The sequence below is a fragment of the Myodes glareolus genome, chromosome 24 (genome assembly GCF_982192425.1).
Source record: "Myodes glareolus chromosome 24, mMyoGla1.1, whole genome shotgun sequence".
Lineage (NCBI taxonomy): Eukaryota > Metazoa > Chordata > Mammalia > Rodentia > Cricetidae > Myodes > Myodes glareolus.
The window spans coordinates 41,296,319-41,323,625 of NC_142049.1; the positions used below are offsets into that span (position 1 = coordinate 41,296,319).

Sequence of the window (27,307 nt, forward strand, 5' to 3'; positions counted from 1 at the left end):
TGGGCATACAAACCCAAAGGATGCTCAATCATAATATAATGACACTTGCACAATTATGTTCATAGCTGCATTATTCATAAAAGCAGAACCTGGAACCAACCTAAATGCCCCTCAACCACAGAAAAGATAAACAGAATGTGGTACATTTACATGATGGAGTATTACTCAGCTGTAAAAATCACAGACAATGTGGAGTTTGCAAGTGAATGGATGAAACTAGGGGGAAAAACATCCTGAGTAATGTAACCCAGACCCAGAAAGACAAACACACTGTGTTTTCATTCATAAGTAGATACTAGGTGTAAAATAAAGATAACCAGCTTCAATCCACAGCCCCAGAGAAGCTAAATAACAGGGATAGCTCCAGGAGGAATGCATGAATCACCTTAGGAATGGGAAATAGATGAGATCTCCTGGGTAAACTGGAGGTGGGGAACAATAGAGGGGAGAGATTGGGAGATGAGTACATGAGGGACTGGGATGGTTGAGTTGGGTGAGGGACAGAGAGTGGGAGCAAGAAAAAAAGATCTATTGATAGAGGGAGCCATCATGGGGTTGTGGAGAAACCTGATGCTAGAGAAACTCCCAGCAATCCACAAGATGACCCCAGCTAAGACTCCTAGCAATAGTAAAAAAGGTACCTGAACTGGCCTTCTCCTGTAATCAGATGGGTGACTACCCTAAATGTCATCATAGAACCTAGATCCAGTAACTGATGGGAGCAGATGCAGAGATACACAGCCAAGCACTGGGCCCAGCTCCAGGAGTCCAGTCAAAGAGAGAGAAGAGGGATTACAGTAGCAAAGGGGATCAAGATCATGATAGGGAAACCCAGAGAGACAGCTCACCCAAGGTCACGGGAACTCAAGGACTCTGGACTGGCATCTGGGAAACCTGCACAGGACCGAACTTGGCCCTCTGCATGGAGATGACAATTGTGTAGCTTGGTCTGTTTGCAGGGCCCCTGTCAGTAAGACCAGAATCTATCCTGCGTGCTTGAGCTGTCTTTTTGGAGCCCATTCCCTATGGTGGAATACTTTGCTCAGCCTTGATGCAAGGACTTGGTCCTGACCCAACTGAATGTGCCAGGCTTTGTTGACTCCCCATGAGAAGCCTTACCCTTTCTGAGGAGGAATAAATAGGGGATAGGATGGGGGAAGGTGGGAAGGGAGTGGGAGGGGAGTGAGGAGCAACTGTGGTTGGTATGTAAAGTGAATAAAAAATTTAAATTTAAAAAAAACTAAGCCACAAGATGCCTTATTTTGGCAAAGGCACTTATGGTGCAAGCCACTTGCAGGTAGGAGAGTTGACTCAGTGGCTACGTGCACTGGCTGCTCTTGTAGAGAACTTTGATTCAGTTCTAAGCATCCACATGGCAACTCAACCATTTGTAATCCCTACCAGGGGATATGATGCCCTCTGCTGGTCTCTGCAGCCACCAGGCACACATGATGCATGGATGTACATGCAGGCAAAACCACTCGTTCACATAAAACAATAATTAAATATTAAGAGGGGAGGAGAGAACCAACTGCACAGAATTGTTCCCTGGTCTGAACATGTATGTGTAGTTATGCATCTACAGAGAGAGAGAGAGACAGAGACAGAGACAAAGAGAGAGAGACAGAGAGAGAGAGAGAGAGAGAGAGAGAGAGAGAGAGAGAGAGAATAAATAATAAATTGAAGAAATATCCAAACAAATGAAATTATAGCATATGTTCATGGACAGAAAAACATTCTGGAAATTAGAATTTCTCCTGTTTTTCATTGTATGTTCAATGTTGCTCCACTAATTCTCAACAGAATTTATGTACAAATTTGGCATGCTGTCTTTTAAATTTAAAAAGAATTGTCAGATAGAGAAAATATGATTCAAGAGAATCCTGGGGGGAAAATCCAGTGCTTTCCCATGAAACCATAGTTTTAAGAACAAGACCATTCATGGTGATGCATGCCTTAAACCCACTAGAGGAAGAGGAAGAAGGTTCTATGAGTTTGAAGTCAGTGAGGCCTGCATGGAGAATCCCAGACCAGAAAAGGATACATCAGGTCTAAAACATAAAAATAAGCTTAATTTCAAATTTTGAAAATAAATACATGGTACAGATCTGGGCTAAGGCATGATAACCAGCGCATCTGAGAGTAAAACGAACAGACCACCCACACACAGAGCTTCAGTGTGGGATAGAGCCAGGCTGGGATAAAGCCAAGAAAAATAATACACTGGGGAGATAGTTGGCTAGGAGCAAATCACAAAACGATTTCTTCAAGACCACACTTTCAACATCACAATACTCAGATTCAGACCCAAACCCCAGCAGCAGCTCTCTCGCAGTGTGCACTGGGTGACCTCATAGGAGCCGCTTCCCTCAGTCTCCTCTCATCTATACAATGGGCCTGACCTTCTCTGTGTCTCCCTTTTCTGGTATCCTCTTCAATGTCTTTCTTCAAAGACTTAAAGTTCTTGTCAAATAGGTCTTTTGTTTCTTTGGTTAGGGTTACCCCAAGATATTTTATGGTATTTGTGGCTATTGTGAAAGGTGATGTTTCTCTGATTTCTCTCTTAGCTTCTTTATCATTTGTGTATAGGAGGGCTACTGATTTTTTGAGTTGATCTTGTACCCTGCTACATTACTGAAGGTGTTTATCAGCTGTAGAAGCTCCCTAGTACAGTTTTGGGGGTTACTAATGTATACCATTATATCATCTGCAAATATTAAAAGTTTGACGTCTTTCTTTCCAACTTGAATCTCCTTGATCTCCTTATGTTGTCTTATTGCTCTACCTGTCCGGCTGGAGTTGGTGAGCTCGCATTAGCTCACCAACTTCAAGCTATGTTGACTAGATATAGAGAGAGTGGACAGCCTTGTCCTGTTCCTGATTTTAGTGGGATTGCTTTGAGTTTCTCCCCCCATTTAATTTGATGTTGTCTGTTGGCATGCTGTATATTGCTTTTCTTATATTTAGATATGATCCTTGTATCGCTGATCTCTCCAAGACCTTTATCATGAAGGGGTGTTGAATGTTGTCAAATGCTTTTTCAGCATCTAGTGAAATGATCATATGTTTTTTTCTTTCAGTTTATTTATATGATGGATTACATTGACAGATTTTTCATATATTGAACCATCCCTGCATCTCTGGAATGAAGATGCCCCTCAAATGAAAAATGAATAAAGAAAATGTGGCACCTTTACACATTTGAGTACTACTCAGCAATAAAAACAATGACATTTTGAATTTTGAAAAAAACATCCTGAGTGAGGTAACTCAGACCCAGAAAGATGAGCATGATATGTACTTACTCATAGGTGAATACTAGCTGTAAAAAAAGGATATTGAGCCTATAATTCATGATCCTAGAGAAGCTAAGTAACAAGGTGAACCCAAAGAAAAACATTCATAGATCCACCTGGAAAGTGGAAACAGACAGGATTGGGAGCATGGGGGTGGAGAGGGAGTAGGGACAGAGGTACAAGACAAGGGAAGAAGGGGAGTGGGGAGGAGAAGTTGAGGGAACAGGATAACTGAGATGGAGGAAGGATAGAGATAAGAGCAAAGAAAGAGATATCTTGATTGAGGGAGCCATTATAGGATTAGCAAGAAACCTGGCACTAGAGAAATTCCCAGGAATCCACAAGGATGACCCCAGTTAAGATCCTAAGCAAAAGAGGAGAGAGTGACCATACTGGCCTTGTCCTGTAGTCAGACTGATGAATATCTTAAATATCACCATAGAACCTTCATCCAGCAACTGATGGAAACAGAGGCAGAGACCTGCATCGGAGCACTGGACTGAGCTCTCAAAGTTCAGTTGAAGAGTGGAAGGAGTGAGAATATGAGCAAAGAGGACAAGACCATGATGGGTACACACACTAGAACAGCTTACCTGAGCTAATGGGAGCTCACCAACTCCAGCCGGACAGGGAAGTAAACAACCAACATAGGTCCAAACTAGTTCTTCTGAATGCGAGTGACAGTTGTATGGCTGGGGCAGACTGCGGGGCCACTGGCAGTGGCACCAGGATTTATCTCTACTGCTTGTACTGGCTTTTTTGAAACCTATTCTCTTTGGAAGGTATCTTGCTCAGCCTATATATAGTAGGAAAGGCCTTGGACCTCCCCCAAAGCAATGTGCCTTACCCTCTCTGATGAGAGGATGGGGTGGGGTGGCGTTTATGTGGAGGGAAGAGGAGGAGGGGAGGGAGTGGGAATTGGGATTGATTTGTAAAATGAAAAAGATTGTTTTCTTTTTAAAATATGTTTTTCAAAAAATAAATGTGAGTTGGGGGATCCTATGACCCCGTAGAAGGGAAGGGGTGCCTGGGAGCAAGCTGGGATGGGATAGAAAGAGAGAGGCAGTAGCCGGGGAGAGAAGCCCCTGCTGAATAGGGGAGTGGGAGGGTGGAGATGGAGGAAGGGTGGATATAGGAGCAGGGAAGAAGACACCTACAGTAAAGGATCTATTTTAGGGCTAGCAAGAGACTTTGCTCTAGAGGGGATCCCAGGTGTCCACGGGGATGTCCCCAGCTAGGTCCTTGGACAGCAGAGGAGAGGGTGCCTGAACTGTCCTTGCCCCACTATCACGCTGATGATTATCTCGAATATCACCATAGAATCTTCATCCGGCAACCGATGGAGATAGAGACAGAGACCTTCATTAGAGCAACGGACTGAGCTCCCAAGATCCAGTTGAAAGGCAGAAGGAGGGAGAAGATGATCAAGGAAGTCAGGACTGCGAGGGGATGGTCCACTAACTGAGGCAGTGTGCCTGTTCTAATGGGAGCTCACCAAATCCAGCTGGACCGGGTCTGAATGAGCATGTGATCAAACCGGACTCTCTGATTGTGGCTGACAATGGGGGCTGACTGCCCGGACTCTCTGATTGTGACTGACAATGGGGACTGACTGGGAAGCCATTGATAAAGGCACTGGAACTTGTTTTTACAGCATGTTCTGACTTTTTGGGACCCTAGTCTAAGTGGATGCACAGCTTCCTAGGCCTGGATGTAGGGGGGAGGGCCTTGGACTTCCCACAGAGCAGGATTCCCAGCCCTCTCTCAAGCAGGGCAGGAGAGAGAGGACGGGGTGTGGGGGGAGCGGGAGGGGATTGGGAGGAGGGAAGGAAGTGTAAATAATTGAATGGAAAAAAATAAAAATAAAAATATCCACAAAAGATGTGACGTTACAACATTTGAACACTAGATGGCAGTCAATGGTGCTAAAAATCAAGTTGTCCTTGACTGCAGGCAGGAGCAGCAAGAGCAGGCAGCCCTCTTCTTGGTCTTCTGAACTGTCCCAGTTCTACAAAACCTTGGAGAATGGTTTTGGGGTGCAAATCTCCAAGACAAAGTACGGATGAAGCCACTCCGCACACTGCTGATGATGTTAGTCTTTGGTTTGGAGTAGAGAGAGGGCTTACGGGATAGAAACAAAGTAAGCTAGGGATGGCCTGCCAACCTGCAACTGAGGGAAACCCCAGACGGCACCTCTGCTGCTGCTTCTCTGGTGGAGAAGATGCCTCTTGTGAACATTTTATTTGAATAAGAATTGATTGGTTGGAAATCTATCAAATCAGAGAGGATCAACACGGCTTTTCTAATTCTTTCTCCTCACAGGAATCAAAATATGGAGACTGGGTGCCCCACAGGTCTCAGCGGAGACCCTATAGGTCTCACCATACAATGTCTCTGAATTTCTGGGAGCCTCAGTGACCTCCACGTCACCCTCTTCTTCCCAGAAGCCTTCAGAAACGACTTCACCTCATGAGGCCTGCTAACCTAGTTTTTCCATCAGTGTGTGGCAAGGGTGGAGCAGAGAGACTGTTAGTGGCCCTTGGGTGGGTCTGGGAGAGGCCGCAGCGGTGGTGGTGGTGGCTGCCAGGGTGGATCAGGGTGTGGTTGAACTCTGTGGCTCAGGGCTGGGCAACAGAGCAGGAGGAGCAAGGTTCAGGCAACGCGTCTGAGTTCCTCTTAGGCTCATGGTTGAGGAAGTGAATAACTCCCAGGCGCTTCGTATATTCTGGACTTTAGTTGCTGGATAGAAGAGGCTCTGTATCACCACCAGCTCTTTGTGTCCAGCGTGAGTTTATGAAACCATTTTGGGGCAGGCAACTACACCCAGCTTACAGACAGCTAAGGGCTGGGCTATGCATCGGGAGGGTGGATAGCCAGAATCTATTGACTTTAAGGGTCTCTATAATTCTCTTCCCCGACAGATGGGCAACAGAAGCCTATTCCCGGAGAATGAAAGAGGGGAGCCTTGTAAAGATCCAAGAGCATCCTGGTATAGGGAGCCACGGGTTCAAAGACACTGAGACTGTACCAGAGCAAGTGATACATAGGATTTGAGAGTTCGGCTTATTCCAAGGGCAATGGCGTTGAAGGATGAGAACCAATCTGGTCCACAAGAATTGGACCACTTTCAGGCCGAGAAGAAAACACCACGTAAGGGTATAGAGGTGCCTTATGGAGCGGCTGCAGAAGGGGCTGGCAATCGGTCAGATATGGCTCTGGAAATAAGGAGAATGAATGACCTCAGATCAGAACTGGGTGCATTTCCTGATGAAACAGATGTGAAGGCACAGGGTAAGAAACAAAGGTAGAAAGAGTGTAAACTAGGCCTGATTACCTCTAGCATAATGTGGGTGGGGTATTACTAGGGACAACTCCTGGAACACCTCTATTGCTCCTGCCATCTGCCACGTGGGCTTCTCTGTGCCCAGATGCCCTGAGCTCTTTCCACCTCAGGACCTTAGGATGTTGGTCCCTGCTCTAGTTAGACTAGCGTGATCTATGGAGGAATGGGACTCGGAGGTTTGGCTTATCTAAGACCAAAGCTGTTGAAAGGCTCTCAGGATGAGAGTTCATAAGAACAGGCAGGGCAGGGACCGGCCCTGTGGTCGTGCAGTGCTAAATTTTCCCACAAGAGGGCGCCAATAGACTTCTTTCCTTAACTTCACTCTGCCCAGCTGTGTGTGCATTTGGTCGTGTTTGTAGGGCCTTTTGTGTTTGTTCTTGCAGTTTAAAAGAGTGGTTTTCTATCGCTTGAAGATGGGGATGGAAGAAGGTGACACTCACCGGGACCCTGTTTCTCCTGGTACCTGGCACCCGGTACCCTGCGGTGTTGGGCTGGCTTTTGTCTCCACTGACCTTTGAACTAAGGGAACACACATTAATATTTCCTTGATTGTGACACTGCACTTGGCAGTGACCCCAGAGACTTCTCAGCCAACTGGGTAAATTTAAGGGTGGAAGATTGAAAAAAACGGCAGGTCAGAGTTTAACACAATAAAAAGAAGGGCGGGTCGGTCAATAACTTGGCTCTAATTAGGGTAGCTGTGAAACAGTGGCGGGGGAAGGGCAGCTTCAGAAGGCAGGGTGTAATTCTAGCTGAGTGGTGTCTGCCTGTCTCCGCTAAGCTCACTGTGTTGACAGCAGGCAGGGCACACAGAAGACCGCGGTAAAATAGAGCGTGCTTCTAACTGTGGCCAGCGTGGTTGGTTTGAGACACACCCCCCCCCCGCCCCGCACACCCTTGCACTGAGCTCTTGAATGTGTCCCTTAAATAAGGAGGAGGACCAGAAGCCAATGCCGGGAGCTGGGGAAGGAGCCAGGGAACTAAGAGCAAGATGAGGCCCAGTAGATAGGAAAAGCAAGGCAAGTGGGGTGACTCCTCCCAGCTCCTCCCCTACCTCCCAACCCACTCAAGGTAATGTTCTCTATCTCCTTACCGATTCAACTTTATGCCCCTGCCCCTGTGTGGAGGCCAGGAATCAATCGCCAGTGTTATCTTTGGTGCAGTCAGCTTTATTTTCAGAGACAGGGTTTCTATCTTGGTCTGGAGCTCCCTCATTCAGTAGGGTTGGCTGGCCAGTGAGCCCTAGGCGTCTCCCTGGCTGCCTCTCCCCAGCACTAGGGTGAGAAAGGCATGCCACCACAGCCGGGTTCGAGATGGGTGCTAGGACTCCAACTCAGGTGTTCTACTTGCACAGTGGGCAACTCATCCAGCAGAGCTTTCGCCCTTCACACCAGATGCTGCTGCTCTCCTGGCTGGCTCATGGTAATGTTTCTTTATGTGCTGTGATTTTCACTGTGAGTCCCTAGAGAGGGGGATTATAGGGCTAGCTTAAAGGCACATTCCAACACAGAGATTGGAATCGCTTCTGCCAGACATCACAACAATACGGACAGCAGCCAGACCCGACTTCTTTTGTTTTGACTGGCCATCTTCAGGTTTTTGAGACGATGCTTTTTTTTTTAAGTTTATATAATTTCTTTCTTCTTTTTATCTTTTTTGGCTTTGTTTTTTATTTATTTATTTAAAAGAAAACAAACTATCTTTTCTCATCATACATCCCAATCCAAGTTCCCACTCCCTCCCCTCCTCCCATTCCCTCCACAAAACCCTCCCATCCCACCCTTATCTACTGCTCAAAGAGGGTAAGGCACACTGCTTTGGGGAAGGTCCAAGGCCCTTCCTACTATATTTAGACTGAGCAAGGTGTCCATCCAAAGAGAATAGGTTCCCCAAAAGCCAGTACATGCAGTGGGGATAAATCCTGGTACCACTGCCCGTGCCCCCCTGACCCTCATCTGCCCCAGCCATGCAAATGTCAACCACATTCAGAGCTTGTTTCTTCCTAGTCCAACTGGAGTTGGTGAGCTCCCATTAGCTCAGGTAGACTGTTTCATTGGGTGTCCTCATCATAGTCTTGACCTGTTTGTTCATATTCTCACTCCTCCCACTCTTTAACTGACTTTGGGAGCTCAGTCCAGTGTTCTGATGTGGGTCTCTGCCTCTGTTTCCAGCAGTTGCTGGATGATGGTTCTATGGTGATATTTAAGATACTCATCAGTCTGACTACAGGGCAAGTGAATACTGGGCCCCTTCTTCTCTATTGCTTAGGGTCTTAGCTGGGGTCATCCTTGTGGATTCCTGGGAATTTCTCTTGTGCCAGGTTTCTTGCTACCCCTATAATGGCTCCCTCAATCAAGATGTCTCTTTCCTTGCTCTCATCTCTGTCCTTCCTCCATCTCAACTATCCTGTTCCCTCAATTTCTCCTCACCCCTCTTCTTCTTCCCCTCCTATTGCCCTTCCACCCTTCCTTCTCTCCCCATCCCCATGTTCCCAATTTTGTCAAGAGAACTTGTATGTGTATGTTTCCACTTTCCAGATGGATCTATATATGTTTTTCTTAGGGTTCACCTTATTACTTAGCTTCTCTAGGATCATGAACTATAGGCTCAATATCCTTTGTTTATAGCTAGTATCCATTTATGAGTGAGTACCATACCATATTCATCTTTTTTACCTCACACAGGATAGTGTTTTCTAATTCCACCCATTTGAATGCAAAATTCAAGATGTCATTGTCTTTTTTTTGTTTTTTGTTTTTGTTTTTACCACTGAATAGTGCTCTAATATGTAAATGTTTGGATGATTTTTTGATGTGTTCGTAGATTTGGTTTGCCAGTATTTTATTGAGTATTTTTACATCCATCTTCATGTGTGAGATTGGTCTGTAATTCTCATTTTTGGGTGAGTCTTTGTATGTTTTGGTATCAGGGTAACCATAACCTTATAAAAAGAGTTTGACAATGTTCCTTCTATTTCTATTATGTGGAACACTTTTAGGAGTATAGGTTTAGCTATTCTTGGAAGTTCTAGTAGAATTCTGCACTAAAGCCATCCAACCCTGGGTGTTTTTGGCTAGGAAGTTTTTGATCACAGCTTCTATTTCCTTGCAGTTTATAGCTCTATTTAAATTGTTCACCTGGTCTTAATTTAATTTTGGCATATGGCATCTATCTAGAAAATAGTCCATTTCTTTTACGTTTTCCAGTTTTGTGGATTACAAGTTCTTGTAGTATGACCTAATGATTCTCTGGATTTCCTCAGTGTCTGTTGTTATGCCGCCTTTTCATTTCTGATTTTGTTAATTTGGACGTTCTCTCTCTGCCTTTTGATTGGTTTGGATAAGGGTTTGTCTGTCTTGTTGATTTTCTCAAAGAACCAGCTCTTTGTTTGATTCTTTGTATTGCTTTCTTTGCTTCTATTTTGTTAATTTTAGCCCACAATTTGATTATTTCTTGTTTTCTACTCCTCCTGGGTGAGTCTGCTTCTTTTTGTTCTAGAGCTTTCAGGTATGCTGTTAAGTACCTAATGTGAGCTTTCTCTATTTTCCTTATGTAGGCACTTAGTGCTATGAACTTTCCTCTTAGCACTGCTTTCATGGTGTCCCATAGGTTTGGATACATTGTGCCTTCATTTTCATTGAATTTAAGCAAGTCTTTAATTTCTTTCTTTATTTCTTCCTTGACCCAAGGGTGGTTCCATAGTTCATTGTTTAATTTCCATGAGTTTGTAGGCTTTCTAAGAGTAGTATTGTTGTTAAATTCTGACTTTACTCCATGGTGATCCAATAAGACACAGGGGCTTACTCCAAATTTTTTTGTTTATCTGTGGAGGTCTGCTTTGTTACCGAGTATGTGATCAATTTTAGAGGTTTCATGAGGTGCTGAGAAGAAGGTATATTCTTTCCTGTTTGGGTGGAATGTTCTGTAGATGTCTGTTAAGTCCATTTGAGTCATGACATCTGTTAACTCTCTTATTTCTCTATTAAGTTTCTATCTGGTTAATCTGTCCATTGGCAAGAGTGGAGTATTGAAGTCTCCTAGTATTAGTGTGGGGGGTTTGATATGTGATTTAAACTTTAGTAATATTTCCTTTACATATGTGGGTGGTCTTGCATTAGGGCCTTAGATATTCAGGATTGAGACTTCATCTTGATGTTCCTGTTATGAGTATAATGTGTGCTTCTCCATCTCTTCTGATTGATTTTAGTTTGAAATCTATTTTGTTACATATTAGGAAAGTTACACCCACTTGTTTCTTAGGTCCATTTGATTGGAAACCTTTTCCCAACCCTTTACTCTGAGGTCGTGTCTGTTTTTGAAGTTGAGGTGTGTTTCTTGTATATAGCAGAAGACTGAATCTTGTTTTCACATCCATTCTCTTAGCCTGTGTCTTTTTATAGGTGAATTGAATCCATTTATATTAAGAGATATTAATGGCCAGTGGTTGTTAATTCCAGTTATTTTTCAGTAGTAGTGTTTGTGTGTTTTCCTTCTTTGGGTTATGCTGGGGAGGGGGGGTATCAGCTGCCTGTGTTTTTGTGTGTACAGTTAGCTTCCTTGGGTTGGAGATTTCCTTCTAGTACTTTCTATAGGGCTGTGTTTGTGGATATGTATTGTTTAAATCTGGTTTTGTCATGGAATGTCTTGCTTTCTCCATCAACAGTGATTGATAGCTTTGCTGGGTACAGTAGTCTAGGCTTGCATCCGTGGTCTCTTAGTGTCTCCAACACATCTGTTCAGGACCTTCTGATTTTCATGATTTCCATTGAGAAGTCAGGTGCAGTTCTGATAGGTTTCTCTTTATATGTTACTTGATCTTTTTCCTTTGCAGCTCTTAATATTCTTTCTTAATTCTGTATGTTTTGCATTTTTGATTATTATATGGCAAGGGGACTTTTTGGATCCAGTCTATTTGGTGTTCTGTAAGCTTCTTGTACCTTCATAGGAATATCCTTCTTTAGGTTGGGAAAGTTTTCTTCAATAATTTTGGTGAATATATTTTCTGGGCCTTTGAGCTGTACATCTTTTCCTTCGTCTATCCCTATTATTCTTAGGTTTGGTCTTTCTTTTCATGGTGTCCCAGCTTTCCTGAATGCTTTGTGTTAAGAATTTGTTGAATTTAATGTTTTCTTTGGCCAATGAGTTTATTTCCTCTATAGTATCTTCAGCGCCTGAGATTCTTTCTTCTATCTCTTGTATTCTGTTGATTATACTTGTCTCTGTACTTCCTGTTTGTTTACCCAGACTTTCTATATCCAGAATTCCTTCAGTTTGTGTTTTCTTTATTGCCTCTATTTCAGTGTGCAAATCTTGAACTGTTTGCTTCACATGTTTGATTGTTTTTTCTTGGTTTTCTTTGTGGGATTTATTAATTTCTTCCATTTTTGTTTGTCTTTTCCTCCATTCCTTTAAGGGAGTTTTTTATTTCCTCTTTAAAGATCTCCATCATTTTCATAAAGCTACATTTAAAGTCATTTTCTTCTGCTTCTTCTGGGTTAGGATGATCAAGTTTTCCTGTTGTATGTCCGCTGAGTTCTGGTGTTACCATGTTGCTTTTTAGGTTGTTGGATGAATTCTTGCTTTGGCATTTACCCATATCTTCCTTCAAATAAGGACAACAGTGTCTTTGCGTCTTGGTCTAGTCCTTGTGGTGGCTGTCTGAGTGTTTGGGAATTTTTCTTGGTCTGCTCTATAATGTCAGTGTCTGTGTCTCTGGAAGCCTCTGAGTTCTCTCTAAGCCTGTTCTCTTGGTCTTCTCTCCTGGTTCACTCTCTTGGTCCCCTGAATGTTGTAGCAGACTCTTGATACCCTCAGTATTGTAGCAAACTCTTGGTCCCCTCAGTATTGTAGCAAGCTCTCAGCTCTTAGGTGGGGTGGGGCTAGTAGCTTGGAGGAACCAGTGATGGAGTAAGGGTTTGGGGGAGCTTACCTGCAAAAAACTCTCCTGTGGCTGGCTAGAAAAGCTGAGGGAGTTGGGGCCCGGGGCTTTGTCCCACTGTGTAGGTCCTAGAGAGTGGGATGTCCCCCAGTGTGGCTGATCACTCACCTCTTAAGTCCCCGCAGTATTAGGGCAAGCTGTGTTTCAGAGTTCCGCCGAGGTAGCAGGATAGGCGAGTTTCCGGAGATCCATGCTTAAGGTAGTGTTAGGTCACAGTCCCTAACCATGAGTGCTTGACCAGTAGCTCTGAAACCTCATGGAACTTTCTTCCCCACCAAACCCAAATCAAAACAGACATGGACTTTATTTTCTTTTTCTTGACCACTCTTTTCCAGGAGCATAGCTACTCCTGAGGACTGTTTTCTACAGAGACATCGCCAGCACAATTCTGTACCCTGCCTGGGTAAGGGGATCAGTGGAGAGTGTCAGCATTCCCCCTTTTCCTAGCAAATCCTGTGGCTTAATAGACACATGCCAAGCAATGGCAGCAAACGCCCAGTGTACGCCAGTTTCCTCACACATGTGTGTTTGGATCTGTCTTCATGCTGCCAGGACTTTCCTGCCTTTAAGTCTGTCCTGTTTCAAAAGATGCCCTTCTTGTGTGTCTATGTTTCATCGGCTGAGAGTTTGGAGCATCACTAAAGAGCTCATAACACATTTGAATCTCACATCCCTCCCACACCCACTGAATCAGAACCTGTAGCTTCCCCAGTGTCCTGGGACTTACCCACGTTGCAAAGCAGAGCTCTGTCTTTCCATATGACGCAGAGCAGGAATGGGGTAAGAGTCTGTGTGATGTGTGAGCGTGGGACCAAACAAGACTGGTCTCCCTTCCACCTGCTTCTTTTCCAGTCCAGTTGCTCAAAGAGAAAGATGAGGATCCATTCTGACATCTCTGTCAACTCTTGCCTTTCAGTCCATCAGACAGCACTATTGACAGTCAGCTGTAGGCAATTCCTGACTCAGGCATAGTCACCAGGAAGTGGGCTCGGAGGCCCTAGTGCTGTTCTGCCTGGAGCTTTCAAAGTACCCTTGTACCTTCTGAGCCTTCTCCTGGCTCTAGTTTTCTTTACCCCCTTCCCCAAGTCTGTGTGATTGCCTTACCTTAGACTCATGCTAAGAACAGAAGATGCACCAACCCTGAGCCCCATCACTGCCCATCTTAACTCTCAAGAAGGTAAGATACACCCCCTGTTCCCCAACCACAGGCTGAGTGTCTGCACTCTCAAAACCTTCAGCTTCTCGCCATCGTGGACCTAAAGAAACTTCCTTAGAGCCAGATGCAGAACTAGACTTTCTTTGTCTGCATGGAAGGATTTCTCACTGGTCCTGTCTTCATTCTTAATGTAGAAGACATCCATAAGTGTTCACAGGGTCTCTAAAGAGACAGGACTTTGTCCTTCTGTACACAAAGTTTCTGGGGAGAAGGCGAATGAAGGATGCCATCTGGAGTCCAGCATCAAGAACTATAAAATTAAGATTGCTTTACATCCCCATGTAAAATGCCCCACCCTCCTGCTCCTCACTTGAGGTTCATTTTGTGCTCAGAATCTCTGGCCCCTGAAGGGTGTCTTGGAGCTGATGCATTGCCAGTGGCTCTGAGAACAGACCCCTTAGCAGTGGATGAAAATTACTCAGAAATGGATGGTGGCTGGAGACAGAGGCTGGAGCAAATGACGACGTTGTGAAGACGTGAACTCCTCCTTACCTGTGCTGACACCTCACCAGAAAAGCCCAAAGAAATGCCCACCTAGGCTAGTTGCCACAGCAACCTCTGAGTCACCTTTAGCCTCTATTGTGTTGCCCCCATTCTCTTGGTCAGTTCTGGACATGTCCTCAGGAATGGCTTGACCATCCATCTAAGCAGAGTGGTTCGGAAGTCCAGGCCCCTCCCTCTCCAGGTTCCTAGAGAGTATGTGTCAAAGTCTGGCTGCAGAGGAGGTCTGTGGGGAGTGCTTAGTGACTCCCCAGCCAGCTTACCTCCTGTTCCAGCCCCCAAGAGTGACGCTTAAGGGGTACACAAATGTGGTCTAAGTGGTAGGTTCTAATCTCCGCTTTCATCTGGGGAGAGGACCCTGGAATAAATGGAGCCCACTGAGACTTACAGCTGAATGTCAAACGTCTGCTCCTCTAAAACCCCATCTTCTCATCAGGCAGCCTGAGCTGGGAGCCATGAATGCTCCAACCTGTACTTGGATAGGAAATGATGTGTTTGGCCTTGGCTCTACATGGTGAGTTGAGCCAAGGTTCACCAGCCTGAAGCTCAGCCGCCTGGTTTTCATGCTACAACCTTCTCAAGCTGGAATGTCATAAGTAATGATCTGTGCTGGTATCGAGTCACAGCTGACAAGATGTTTCCAGTGTGGCTCCTGGGAGCCTGGGGGGCGGGTCCCACCTGGAAGAAGATCTAGATGCCCCTCACCCACTAACCACAGATCATGGAGGCCCCAGACCCACCATCCACACACCATGCAACTCATTTTGTGTGTGTGTGTGTGTGTGTGTGTGTGTGTGTGTGTGTGTGTATACATGCATGTCCATGTGCAAATGCACCTCTGTGCATTTGGAGGCCAGAAGTCAATCTTGAGTGTGAATGTCGCTCCTCAGAATTCATCTAGTGACTAGATATCCCTTGGAACTTGCCAATTATGTAGGCTGGCTGGCTGATGTGCCCCAGGGAGCCACCTCCACACTGCTGTATTACAGACAGGCACCACCACTCCTGGATTTTTATGAGGGCTCCAGGAATTGGATTTAGTTCCCTATGCTCATACAGCAAGAACTTTAGCAACTAAGCTATCTAGTCATTCCTGAGCTAGATTTCTTTTTTAAAGGATTTTCTAAAAATTTTTTATGTAGGAGTGTTTTGCTTGTGTGTCTACTGTATGTGTGCCTGGTGCCTCCAGAGATCAGATGAGGACATCAGATACCCTGGACTTGGGGTTACAGATGTTTTTGAGCTCCCATGGGAACTGGTGGTTAAACCTGGGTCCTCCAAAAGAGCAGCAAGTGCTCTTTGCCAGTAAACCCTTTCTCCAGCCCCTGATCTAGAATTCTTGACTCTAAAGCTAATGATGGGAATTCACTGAGTTTCGTGGGGAAGTCTTGTAAGTTCTTTCATCCAAACAGACTCTCAGAATAATTTAATAATCATGAGGTTATTATAGGTCAATACCACACCTCGGCCCCCAGTTTTACCCAGCAGGTTAATCCTTGTAAGGTTCTCTTGGGGTGACATGATATGTCTGCCTCCTTTCACAAGAGAGGGCAGTGTGGCAGGTGGCCCAAGTTTAAGGCCCACCTCCCTCTCAACTACATTGCCTTGGACAAGTTCATTAATTAACCTGAACCTGAGTTTGAACCGTTGGCCTTTGGGGGATATGGTGTTGGCTGAATGAAATCACAGTCTTAGAGAACCTAGAACAATGTTTGACACATGACAGATACCCACAAAACATGGGCCAGCCAAAGACTGTGTGTGTGTGTGTGTGTGTGTGTGTGCGTGTGCGTGTGCGTGTGTGTGTGGAGAGGTCCACACTCCGACCAGCACAGACTGAGCGGGTGGTCCCAGGTGGTCTTTCCTCTCCATCTTTCCTCCGCTCCTCATGGCAGAGATTGGTATGGCTATCATCATGGAGCGTCTGAAGGTGACTTGCCAGCTACCATCTTTCACACATAGCAGAGCTGGGATATGGGCTCTACCCTGTGTGCCTCTCCTGCAAGAGTCTTCTGTGCCTCTGAAGGTCAACCTGCAAGGACTGAACAAGTTGTGTCACTTGTTTGTGGTGACACAAACCCCGAACTGAGTTAACCCAGGCCTGAACCTCCAGAGATACAGCTCTGCAATGCTTGTTGTACAACTTGAAGCCATCACATCTCTCTGAGCCCCAGTGCTTCCGACTGTCATCCACATATGTTGCTGAGACAGTCTCTAAGGCCTGTTCCAGCTCTGATCTGCCACCTTGCTCCTCAGATTTAGGCAAGGACTCAGGGATGCCACCCTTGAAGCCAGCGGACTCCAAAATCTCAAATCGGCCTTCTTCCTTGAACCCATGTTTTTGTGCAGGAATTCAAGATTTGCCAGGCAAAATCTCTGTAATTATCCTACGGGGACTAGCTTGGCTAATAATTACCCCTATTATTTTTAATTGTATTTTACAAGGTACCTTTCATCCAAGATCTCAAAGGACTTCTCAAACATTCATTAGCCAGGCCCCACCCTTCCCCGTTGGTATGAAAGTCAGAGGCTGATTTTTAGTGTCAGAAACAAGAGGTGGGAAGAGGGAGGGCTCTGCCATCCCTGGAGTGATATTACCCTGGCATTCAAAGGAGAGGAGGGTAGACCTATACATGGAAATGCACGCACGCCTTCTGAGCTAGCTCGTGGGACTTCCAGGAGAAGTGGCTGTATGGGGGGACAGCTGCCTTCTTTGTATTCAGTTACTTAGGAGAGAGTAGTTTGGCCTGGCTCAACCCACTCACCAGTTTCACTTTACCTTGGGCCTCAGCTGGGCTCTGAGCTGCTCTCCAGCAGACAGACCTGTGGTGGGTGACCCCAAAGACACAAGTGAGCAAAACAGGCTACCCTCCCCATCACAGGACTTCAAATCCCAGAGGGCTGTGCAGTGAACACGGGGAGGGACCTGTGAGCGTGCAAAGGGACAGCAGAAGAAAAGTTGGCCAAAGAAAGGGCATGTAAGGGTCATTCTGCCCTGCATCCAGTCCTTTCTTTTCTACCAGTGCTACCCTGTGCTCATGTTCAGTCCCTGAGCTTCACTGTACTCGACATCATCTCTGTGCTTTGTGGGGACATTCATGACAAGACCAACCCAACAGCATCTAACCTGTCCTAGACATAAGATCTTTTACACATGACTCAGGCTGGGCCAGTGAGAAGCCTCTTGAAGACTTTTCTAGAACTCCTAGGGGGAAGACAACCTTTTCTTTGAGGTCACCAGGCTAGAATGGTACAGACATGGTCTGGATGGGAAGGACTAAGGATGCCAAAAGGATGCAGAGCTTCAGGATAAAAGGGCACTGACTGCAAACTCCTGACAATGTTTTAGCAGTTACTTGATTCAATGCATTCCCTTTTCACACACACACACCCATAAGCCACTTTAAGCTTGTTTCATTTAGAGCTGAAACACTTTGCTCGTACACCTACCAGATGAATAATGTTGTGGAAGGGATCCTGGGTCTGCTGGAGCATTACCTGACGCTGTCTTAGTGATCCTCCTCGTACATCATTCCGTTCAACCATGCATCCCTTCACTAGAACACATTGGAAGTACTAAAAAGTTGTTTGATGCACATTGCTGAGTGAAGAGATGGATGACTAATTTGCCGTGACAGATTTGGTGATAAAGATTACTCACCCCCTGTAATCCTATGTGGACATGGGTTGATGAATTGCAAGGCAAATTATGAACTGAGACCTTAGAGGTGAGTCAGGAACTCCCCTCCCCAGAACAGCCAGGCTTCATTCATTCCACCTGCTCGCAGTCTGACACAAGCCACTCTTTACCGAACATGATTCTGTCATACTACAGCCCAAATGGGAGGGTCTGGATGTCATTGGCAAGCTTGTGGAGTTTCCTGTTGGAGCTGGTGCCGATACTGTGACTCCCTGGTGACATGAGTGAGACTTGCCAAGGAAAACCTTCATAAGGCCTGTCTTGTTCCTTATACTGGGGAGATCACTTGAAGCATGGAGCTACCCAGGCATTGCAGAGGCCAGGCGAGTGCTCATTCCTCCAGGATGCTGCTGCAGCATCCCAGGACCGTAGTGTGTGGACATAGACCAATCACTCTCTTCATTCTCTTGTTGCTCCAAGGAAATCTGTAACTCACAGAGAAGAAGCGTTGTACCTAGGGTCACATAAGAATTACAAGAAGAGAATGCTCTGAAGCCTCATGCCCCCAGCCAAGGCACTCCAGGTCTATCATTCTTTCCTAGGGCTACCACACAAAACAAGTTGTCTTGTCCCCAGTGGTTCATTTTCTCTGACAATTTACTAGTAAGTCCATTAGTACGTGCTAATGGTACTAGACTGCCTCACTATGTATGTTGTCTATTTTCATTTGCTTGTGAACTGTGAACCTCCTTGGCAAGGCTGTCACAGAATTTGTGGTGAAAAAAAAACTTAAAAACTACAAGGTTCAACTCCTGCCTGATGTTTGTGTCCCCTCTTTGTGTCACTGCACACATTCATCAGATGTTCAGGTGAAGGCCTGGCAGGGACTAGGAGCTGTGTTCTTGGCTCCCTTGCCTTCCTGACCCCTGTAAGACATAAACATATCAGATGCTTCCTCCCTCCCTCTATAAAATCTTCAGCCTTCTCCTCCATACCCCCTCCTTCTTAGCTAATAAATATAGTAATTCCATAGAGCAATTATGTTAATAGTCTTCTTTTATTCTACCACATGTCTAGTGAGCTTCTGATATTACATCCTGACCCAGAATTTCTTGAAAGGTTCATTTATACAGCTGCCCACTCTTCATCACGATATACTCACCTTCAGTAGGATAACTTCTCCCACTGGTCACTAATGAATTAATAATTAAGCCTGGGGTATTTTCTTAGTCAGTAACTTTCTTATTCTTCGGTTTAGAGGCATTTTATTTGCTTTCATTTCCATTTGCTTTTAGTTCCCCCCGCCCCGCACCCTGCACCTGAAACTATGTGCATTGATGGTTCTGTTCATTCAGTTCTTAATTAAGCATAGGTACTGTGCCAGGAGCTGGAGATGCAGACATTGGCCATATGTCATTGTTGAGCTAAGGTGGGTTTATAATTGGTTGATGTGGACAGTTAAGTTCATCCCTCCACCATGCGACACTAAGCACTGGACCACAGATGCAAACAAACAGAAGTGAGAGACAAAAACAACCTTGGCAATCTTCAGGTCTAGTTCTCACATTGTGTGTAAGAAGGAACTGAGGCACACAGAGAGAAAAGTCAGGTGCTCATGGGATTACAGAGAGCTAGCAGAAAAATTAAGAATGGATGTGTGCTCTTCAAATATATTCTTCTGAGAATGGCCAAATATGACATTTTGTGTAATAAAAAAACCTTTAGAGGTGGTGCTCTGGTGGTGAATTTCACTCAGCTCATTCTGTAACTGAGCGCCTGTCTTCCTGCAGACAGCCCAATAACATGCCTGCTGTGGTATCTGGAACCGCCCTTCCTTATAGAAGTGACGGGGCGGGGAACCACTGAACCTTTGCAATGAGACAGAAAACCAAGACATAAAAGTTAAATGACTCATAAAGGTAGAAGCTAAGCCAGGATTAGATTTCAGGTTTACTGCCCCCTTGCCTATTATTATTTTTTTGGACTATGGGAGACGGAATGCTGAGCTCGGACCTGCCCAGAGCAGAACTAAAACTCTTGTTGTAATCTACCAATGCCAGACCCTGCTCTGAACCTATCATAAACGTTTAGATAGCAACCTGTGTTCCACCTTTTTCCAAGTCAGGACCAGGACCACAGGCATGTGATGGGAGCTTTGCTTTGTGCTGCCAACTTAAAATTCTTAAGAATCAACGTGGAACCCTGTTCTGTTACCAAATCCAAGGTTTCAAGGTTTCATTGTCCTACTCAAAATGTCCCAGTTTCATGCATTTGACTAGTTTGCCTGTCTCTGTTTGTGTCACTCTGCAAAGACTATGGAAAAGATTACCCAAGAAGGAGCCAAAGCAAGGTCATCCAGAGGCCTCTCTGGGGTCCTTGGACTATTCCTTGGAAGGGTTTTGACTTTTCCAGACATCATGAAGTACTATTTTCCTGGAAATGACAGAGTGTATCAGACCCAGACACCAAAGCAGTCACCATTGTACCAGTCTCCTACTCTGGTTCATGAGCCCTTGGTGGCTCGCAAGCTCTTAGTGACTCTCTCAGCCACACAGAAGAATTCAGTACCTAGAGCTAGCATCCTCCATCTTTATCATGCAGCCTTGTTTTTTTCAGCTTTTCACGTATACAGTCTCTGCCATGACCAGTGTCTTCTCTTCCTCTTCTGGATTCTCCTTAGCTGCTCTGCCCAGCATCACTACCCCTTCCCCAGCCTTCCGATCAACTGATAGGTCCTCACGCTTTGAGGGCTGTCTGGCTCGGGCCCCAACTTCTCTGTGAACAGCTTTCCCTGACTGCTTCTCCTTCCAGACTCCCAGCCCGCAAGGCTGCACACCTCTTGAAGACAACCAGCCTCCCACGCTGTGTTCTCCACGCCCCACTCACAGCCACACAGCCAGCAACGATCCGTGATGAGTTACTGATGCCTTGATTCTCTCTGGAGGAGAAAAGGCAGGAAACCAACTTCCTGGTGTGACTGGGTCACAGGTTCCCAGATCCAGCTTGCCTGGTGTTGGAAGGTGAGTCAGACAGAGCCTTGTGCAACCTGTTTCTCTGGTTGAGGCTCTTAGCCCAGGCCTGTTCCTGATGTCCATGCTGACCAGAGATCTCACTGGAGGGATAACATTGCATTGGTGGCCCGGATGCTTTCAGGAGGAGGGACCTTTGTGTAAGACCCACATTGTGTCTGAATAGGAGGCAGAGCTCTAGGCTCTGGAAGTGGGTCTTTCTACAACTAGTCAGAGTTATCTAATGTTTGCTTGTGATTAAATCAACAGAGGGGGATGAAAGGTGACAAGGGACTGGGCGGTGGTGGCACAGGCCTTTAACCCCAGCACTCGGGAGGCAGAGGCAGGCGGATCTCTGTGAGTTCAAGGCCAGCCTGGTCGACAAGACCTAGTTCCAGGACAGGCTCTAAAACTACAGAGAAACCCTGTCTCAAAAAAACAAAAAAGAAAGAAAGAAAGAAAGAAAGAAAGAAAGAAAGAAAGAAAGAAAGAAAGAAAAGAAAGAAAGAGAAATGCAACAGGGAAGGACAGCACAGAAAATCATCTCTTCTAGGAAGAAGCTGTAGGAACTAGAGGAAAGGGACTGCTAATGGGTTGCTGTGGACAAGAGGAGGGGGACTGTCCTGTGTGGTCAGGCTGTGAAGTCACAGGAAGTAAAGTTCTGTGCAGCAGGGCCTTTGGACAGTGATGGATGGGCTGACTTTTCCTCATTGGGAATATCCAGTCAGAGGTTCCAATCTCAAGTTCTAGTTCTCAGCACGACTCCTGCTTCTCAGAACCCTGACTGAATCTTCCTCCTCCAAGAACCTGGTTCTACCTCGGTGTAAATGTATTAGCTCAGCTCCATCCCTGGTGCCCCATCTGGTTCCACTCTCTCTGGCAATGGTCTCCTAAGCACTTCCCACAATCCCATCAGTCTGCCTCCATGTTTCCAAAGTAAGATCTCTGAAATAAAGATCTTGATAACCATCCAGTGGACGGTTGGTATCCCAAGTAATGGGATACCATGACCTCTAAGAATCTGTGTTTCTGGCCCCGCCTCCCTCGTACTGCATAAGCCAGCAACACTGGCTAATTAAGATCCCAGGCCCACCACCCTCGCTCTGACCTCTGAGCCTTCGTTTGTGCTGCTTTCGCCACCCTGGAAGACTCTTATTACTACTGCCTCAACTTCTCCTCTAGTCAACCTTGCTTTCCGCTACCTGTCCCTCTGGGTCTCAGATTCTGTGTCGCTTCTCCAGGAAGCTACATCTGGATGAGGCATCCCTATCACATTTCTCTTAGCATCCTACCACAGGTCACAGACTTCTGCCAGTCAGTAATGCATGTGTCTGTGATGACCTGGAGAGTCACCCTTTCCTAACCTTAAGTGATAGGCTGTCATGTAGAACAGGAATCCCCGGTGTTTGTTCTCTGATTCTGACAGTTTTTCTGAGCCTACACCATGATACACCAGGAAGCCGGAGTTTCCGGAGCACCCAGGACTGACCGGATTTGGTTGCACAACGTGATGACAGAAGAAGGACTCACCCGTTTGTTTGGTTTCTATAGCATCTAGTTTCTTCTAGAACATGGGAGGGCAATTAATTTCTTGTGAGGGGCTATTTACACATTCTGCCTCTGTGCACAGCATCTTACTTCTGCAGCTCTTGTAGAAACGGGTGTTGCCACCGCTCAGCAGAAACAAAGGGCAGAAAGTCAGCCATCAATAGGATGAGCCTTGGGTAGCCTTCTCTCGCACCTTATACAGGGACTCAGGAAGAGCATAGTCTTCAACGGAAAAAGTAAAGTCATAAAGCTTTTTTTAAATGACAACACGAGAGATAATGTTTGTCATCTTTAGTCAGGAAAAGAGTTCTTAGAGGTGTCCCAAAATAAATCTCAGTACAAAACAGGGGGAAATCAATTGGATTTCCTTAAATCTAGATTCTTACACTTCTGTGAAAGTCACTAAATTAAGAAGACTGAATGGAAAACACTAACCGAAGAAAAATATTTTCAGCAGGAGTATGTGACAAAGGGCCCACTTCCAAGACCAAGGACTTCCAAACTCAAGAAACGATATGTTTAAAACTGAGAGCACACAGACGCTGCTCTGCACAAGGTATGTGGATGGCCGGCGCTGCTAGCTATTGGAGAAATGCAAATTAGAGGTGCCTCATTCTAAAGCTTCTTAGAATGCCAATGGCAGAAACACAGAGGAAGTCAAGAGATCCTGCATCTTGAAGATTACTGGTGAGCATGCAGCATGGTAGATCCGCTCTGGAAGTGGGTGGCAATTTCTTCAAGTGTTAACGATGTTTGTGCCCTATGACTGGCCAATCACCATATTGGGCATTCATCTCAGAGAAATTAATAGTCACTTAAAATCTGATAAACAACACTCGCCACAGCATCGTTTCGAACAGGGAAACATTCCAGACAACCCAGTTGTCTTTCAGTGGGTAGAGTTTAACAGACCGTGGTATAGCTGCACCATGACTATGACCCAACAATAAGAAGGATTGGATTGTTGACAAACAAAACAATTTAGATGGACCCTAAAAGTACTGTAACAAAGGGGAAAAGCCAGTCTCAGCAAGTGAGAAACTATATGAATCCACTTACAAAACAACAATGTATAGAGAAGGGGAATTGCCAAGCAGTGGGGGCGAGAGAAACAGTGATGAGGGTAAGTCTACAGGGTATCATCGGAGAAGTCCTTTGTGGTGATGGACAGATAGCTCTGTGTTGGTTGTGCAAAGGCACAAACAAGTAAACACACGCAATAGCTGGTGATATCACTGTCACAGGTAACTGGGTAATAGGTGTAAGGGACTTCCTTATGTTGTTTTTCAAATTTTCTGTGAGTACACAATTATTTCAGCATAATGTGTTAAATAGTGCATTAAAAGCAGACTGAGGAGGAGGAGGAAGTAAAGCAGCCTTGTACCCATTAGACATCTAACTTACAACAAGTTAGCTTGTTCGTTTATTCAACTTACTTCCTGCCTTGTCTGCGCAAAGCACTGTGCTTGGGAACACAATGCCTACGGCCTTTTTGCTATCACAGCCTAGCTGTCAAAGGTTAAGCAGACGGGATGCAAAGCTGTGGCCCTGCCCTCGGAAAGACAATGGTGTCACTAGAACTTTTCAACTATAGTATAACCCCATAGCTCTCCTTTCCGGCTTCTCATTGAGCTGCCACAATTCAGAGCCCCAAAATGTTCTTGAATAATTAGCAATCTTACTGCCAAGGGGAGGTCTTCTACCTTATTAGGATTCTGTTTTGTTTGTTTTATCTTTGTCAGATGGAGTCAGCCTCTCCAGAACTGAAGCAGTGTGTGTCATGAAAAGACTGGAATAATTGGTTTACTTTACCTTTACCTTTAGTTGGGAGGGGGATGCAGGGTGCCTGTACGTTCCTGTGTGTGCACCTCTGTGTGTATATGCACACATGTATATGTACACAGGTGCTAGCCAAGGTTATCACTGGCTGTCTTCCCCTATTGTTCTCTGCCTTGATTGTGAGACCCGGTTTCCCACTGATCTGGGAGCTCACCAGGTTGTTAAACTAGCTCTCCAGCGAGCCCCGGGTCCTCTTGTCTTTACCTCCCCAGTACTGGGATTACGGGCATGTACTTTCATGCCCGACTTTTATGGGTGCTGGGGATCTGAACTCAGGTCCTCATACCTGCAAGCTAGTACCTTACCCATCACGTCATTTCCCAACTCTGATTTTTTTTTTTGTAACACTTTGAACAGTGTTACACTTTGAACTTTTTTTGTAACAATTAAACTTTTTAAATTGCTGATTATAGTTGAAAGTGAGTTTTCAGTAAGTATTTTTACATCAAGAAGGGATTGTATTTAAACTTTCCAAGGAAAGAAAGCAATCTCTGGTTTTTTTTTTTAAATAAATACAACCTTTTGACACCTGACACCAACCTATGAGAAAGGAGGATAATTTGAGTCCCTTAAATGGTTCCTCTCCATTGTCTACCCTGGCTGTGACCTCACTGACTCCCTTAGTATGCTGTTACCCAGGAATGCCCATCCCTCTGGTACCCTCTTCCCATATAATTAAGAGTGCTGAGATGTCTGAGTGTTGACATCACCTGGCCCTCAGGAGAGGGCAGAGCCAAGTAGTCAAGCTTATTATGGTGGCTTGAATGCATCATGAAATAATCCCAACACTACCAGTGACGATGGGCAGAGTCTTCCCAGAGAACCCTGGGACTAAATATGCCGTCCTTTAACCCTGGAGTTTTTTCTGCTTTCCCTATCCTCGGTGATGGTATTTTCTGATCTTCAAAGTACATGACAGTCTTATCCTTTTAAAAAGCATAAAAGACATAAAAAAACAAACATTGGCTGTTACCCGTTTCTCTCAGTGTGTCGCTTTTCTTGTCTGTTCTAGACCTACACAAATTAGGTCTGTACTGAGGTCTGCATTCAGTTAGCCAGGCAAAGGAGTTAGTTGGAAACATTAACAACGCAAACAATTAATTGGAATAAAAAATAAAAATGTATTTGTGTATTTCGTCTGTTAATTTAGCATGCTAATGATTCAGTGTTGACGCTTGAGTGGCTGTCAAAGTCTGTCTTTCTTATAGACATGATAATACCAAAGCAATAGCAGGAGAACCTAAAGCTGTCAGTGAAGCACTCGAAAAAGATGATCCGGGCCCTGCAGGACAGCCCCTGCTTCCTTCACAGTTACCTTCCTACCCACAAGGGCACCGCCTTTGAGCTCTCTGGATCATTTATCTTCATTCTGTAGATTACCTTTTTGGGTCCTTCTATTTACATAATATTTAATTATGGAATCACAACAACAGTGAACGGGCACATGGGTCACCACACAGACAGCTGCACAAGGGGCTCCCGCTAAGCCCACAAGCTGTCCCCCGGTAGCAAAGGTGGGGTGGGTGGGTCAGAAGCCTTAGATCCTTCCACCCTGGACTCTCAGGCAGCCAGAGCATCAGCCCTGAGGTTTTCCATGTGGAAGGGGGAGAACTGACTCACTTGTCAGTTAGCTAAGTGGTTGACAGCTGGGTAAGAGAGTTCACGCAGCTTATAAAGACATTGACGCCCCAGTTGACAAAAGACAGGACCATACCATAGAGATTCGGTTTTAGCTTATCATGTGACTTATCTCCACACCGTAAATGTAGGCTGGCATCACTGCTCTGAATGACAGCCCAGTGTCCTGTCCTTTGGCTGCACTGTCTTTACAGAGTCCTTTCCAAGACCTCTCGGATTTTGTTACATTTGGTGGTTGTTTGTAATTCTTAGAATGTTTGTGTGATTGTTCCATAGAATAACACTCTGGTCCCGAATCCCTGCGTTGCAGGACACCTATGCTGTTAACTCATTTGATGTATATAACCAACTCTCTGGAAGACATGTAGCAATGTATATAACCTACTGACCCCTGCTATTCTCAGCCAGCCTCCTGCTAAGCCTGAGAACTCCAGGATGAAAAGGCTTGGCCAGGAAGGTAAGACTTCTCCATAGAGACAGTGAATGGGTTGAACTGTAAATGGTGACGGTGCATTCACTCCCAGCCACCCAGACCCAAATGATCACACAGAAGCTATATACATTACAACACTGTTTGGCCTGTTAGCTCAGGCTGGGTCCAGGAACACAGCTTGTGTGTGGCCAGGGTGAACAGACACAGAATTGTTTCCCTGGATGGCGTTTAAATCCATGGCGGTAAGGGTGGAAGGGATTATTTAAAGCAAGGCTCTAGAGCACATGGGGGGTTATTCGGAGCCTTTTACATGTCTTTATCTGCAGTGTCAGTCTATAGGGCTACTTCATCAGAGATCATCATTTCAGTCTCTTGACACCCAATCTTATTTATCCTTTTTGGTTCCTAACTCAGAGATACCCAGACATTGACAGTCTGGAACCTGAAGAAGTGGTCTCTAATCTCCCACTGGGCCCTTCCCAGCACTGGGCCCAATGATCCTTCTGCTCTTCCCCCAGGAGCAGAGAATTCCACAGCACTGAATACTCACTCTGTGGCCAGCACATGGCGTGGACTTCTATGCTTACCTTAGCCTTGCAGTTAAGAGAAGAGGCTTTAGACAACACTCAGGCCTGGTTTCAAAGCCCTCATCTTCTTCCTGGCTTCCCTGTATGATTCCAGTTCCTGCCCTGCCTAGTTATGCCTCCTGCCTGACATTATCATCTGTTTTGATTGAAGTAATCCTTTTAAAGTAATAGTTCTTACAAGCCTGAGCCTCATTCATTAGGAGGTATTATGCTAAGCATTTGACATGTGCTACTTCCACTAACCATTTTAGAACCCAGGCATTAACATTCTAATGTCACAGGCAAAAAAAAGAGCAACAACTGAGCCAGCAAGTTTCAAC

At 45.3% G+C, this 27,307-nt stretch overlaps 1 long non-coding RNA gene across 2 annotated transcripts; it reads left to right on the plus strand.

Annotated features, from left to right (window-relative positions):
* The first annotated feature begins 5,931 nt into the window (after nt 1-5,931).
* On the plus strand, nt 5,932-25,453 carry LOC125397743 (uncharacterized). Of its 2 annotated transcripts, none has more exons than XR_014999467.2 (4): nt 5,932-6,081; nt 6,218-6,587; nt 20,746-20,954; nt 22,945-25,453. It is a non-coding gene; the product is annotated as an uncharacterized LOC125397743 (long non-coding RNA). The 2 variants fall into 2 exon arrangements; XR_014999468.2 differs by having other exon boundaries at nt 22,948-25,453.
* Nucleotides 25,454-27,307: the final 1,854 nt, after the last annotated feature.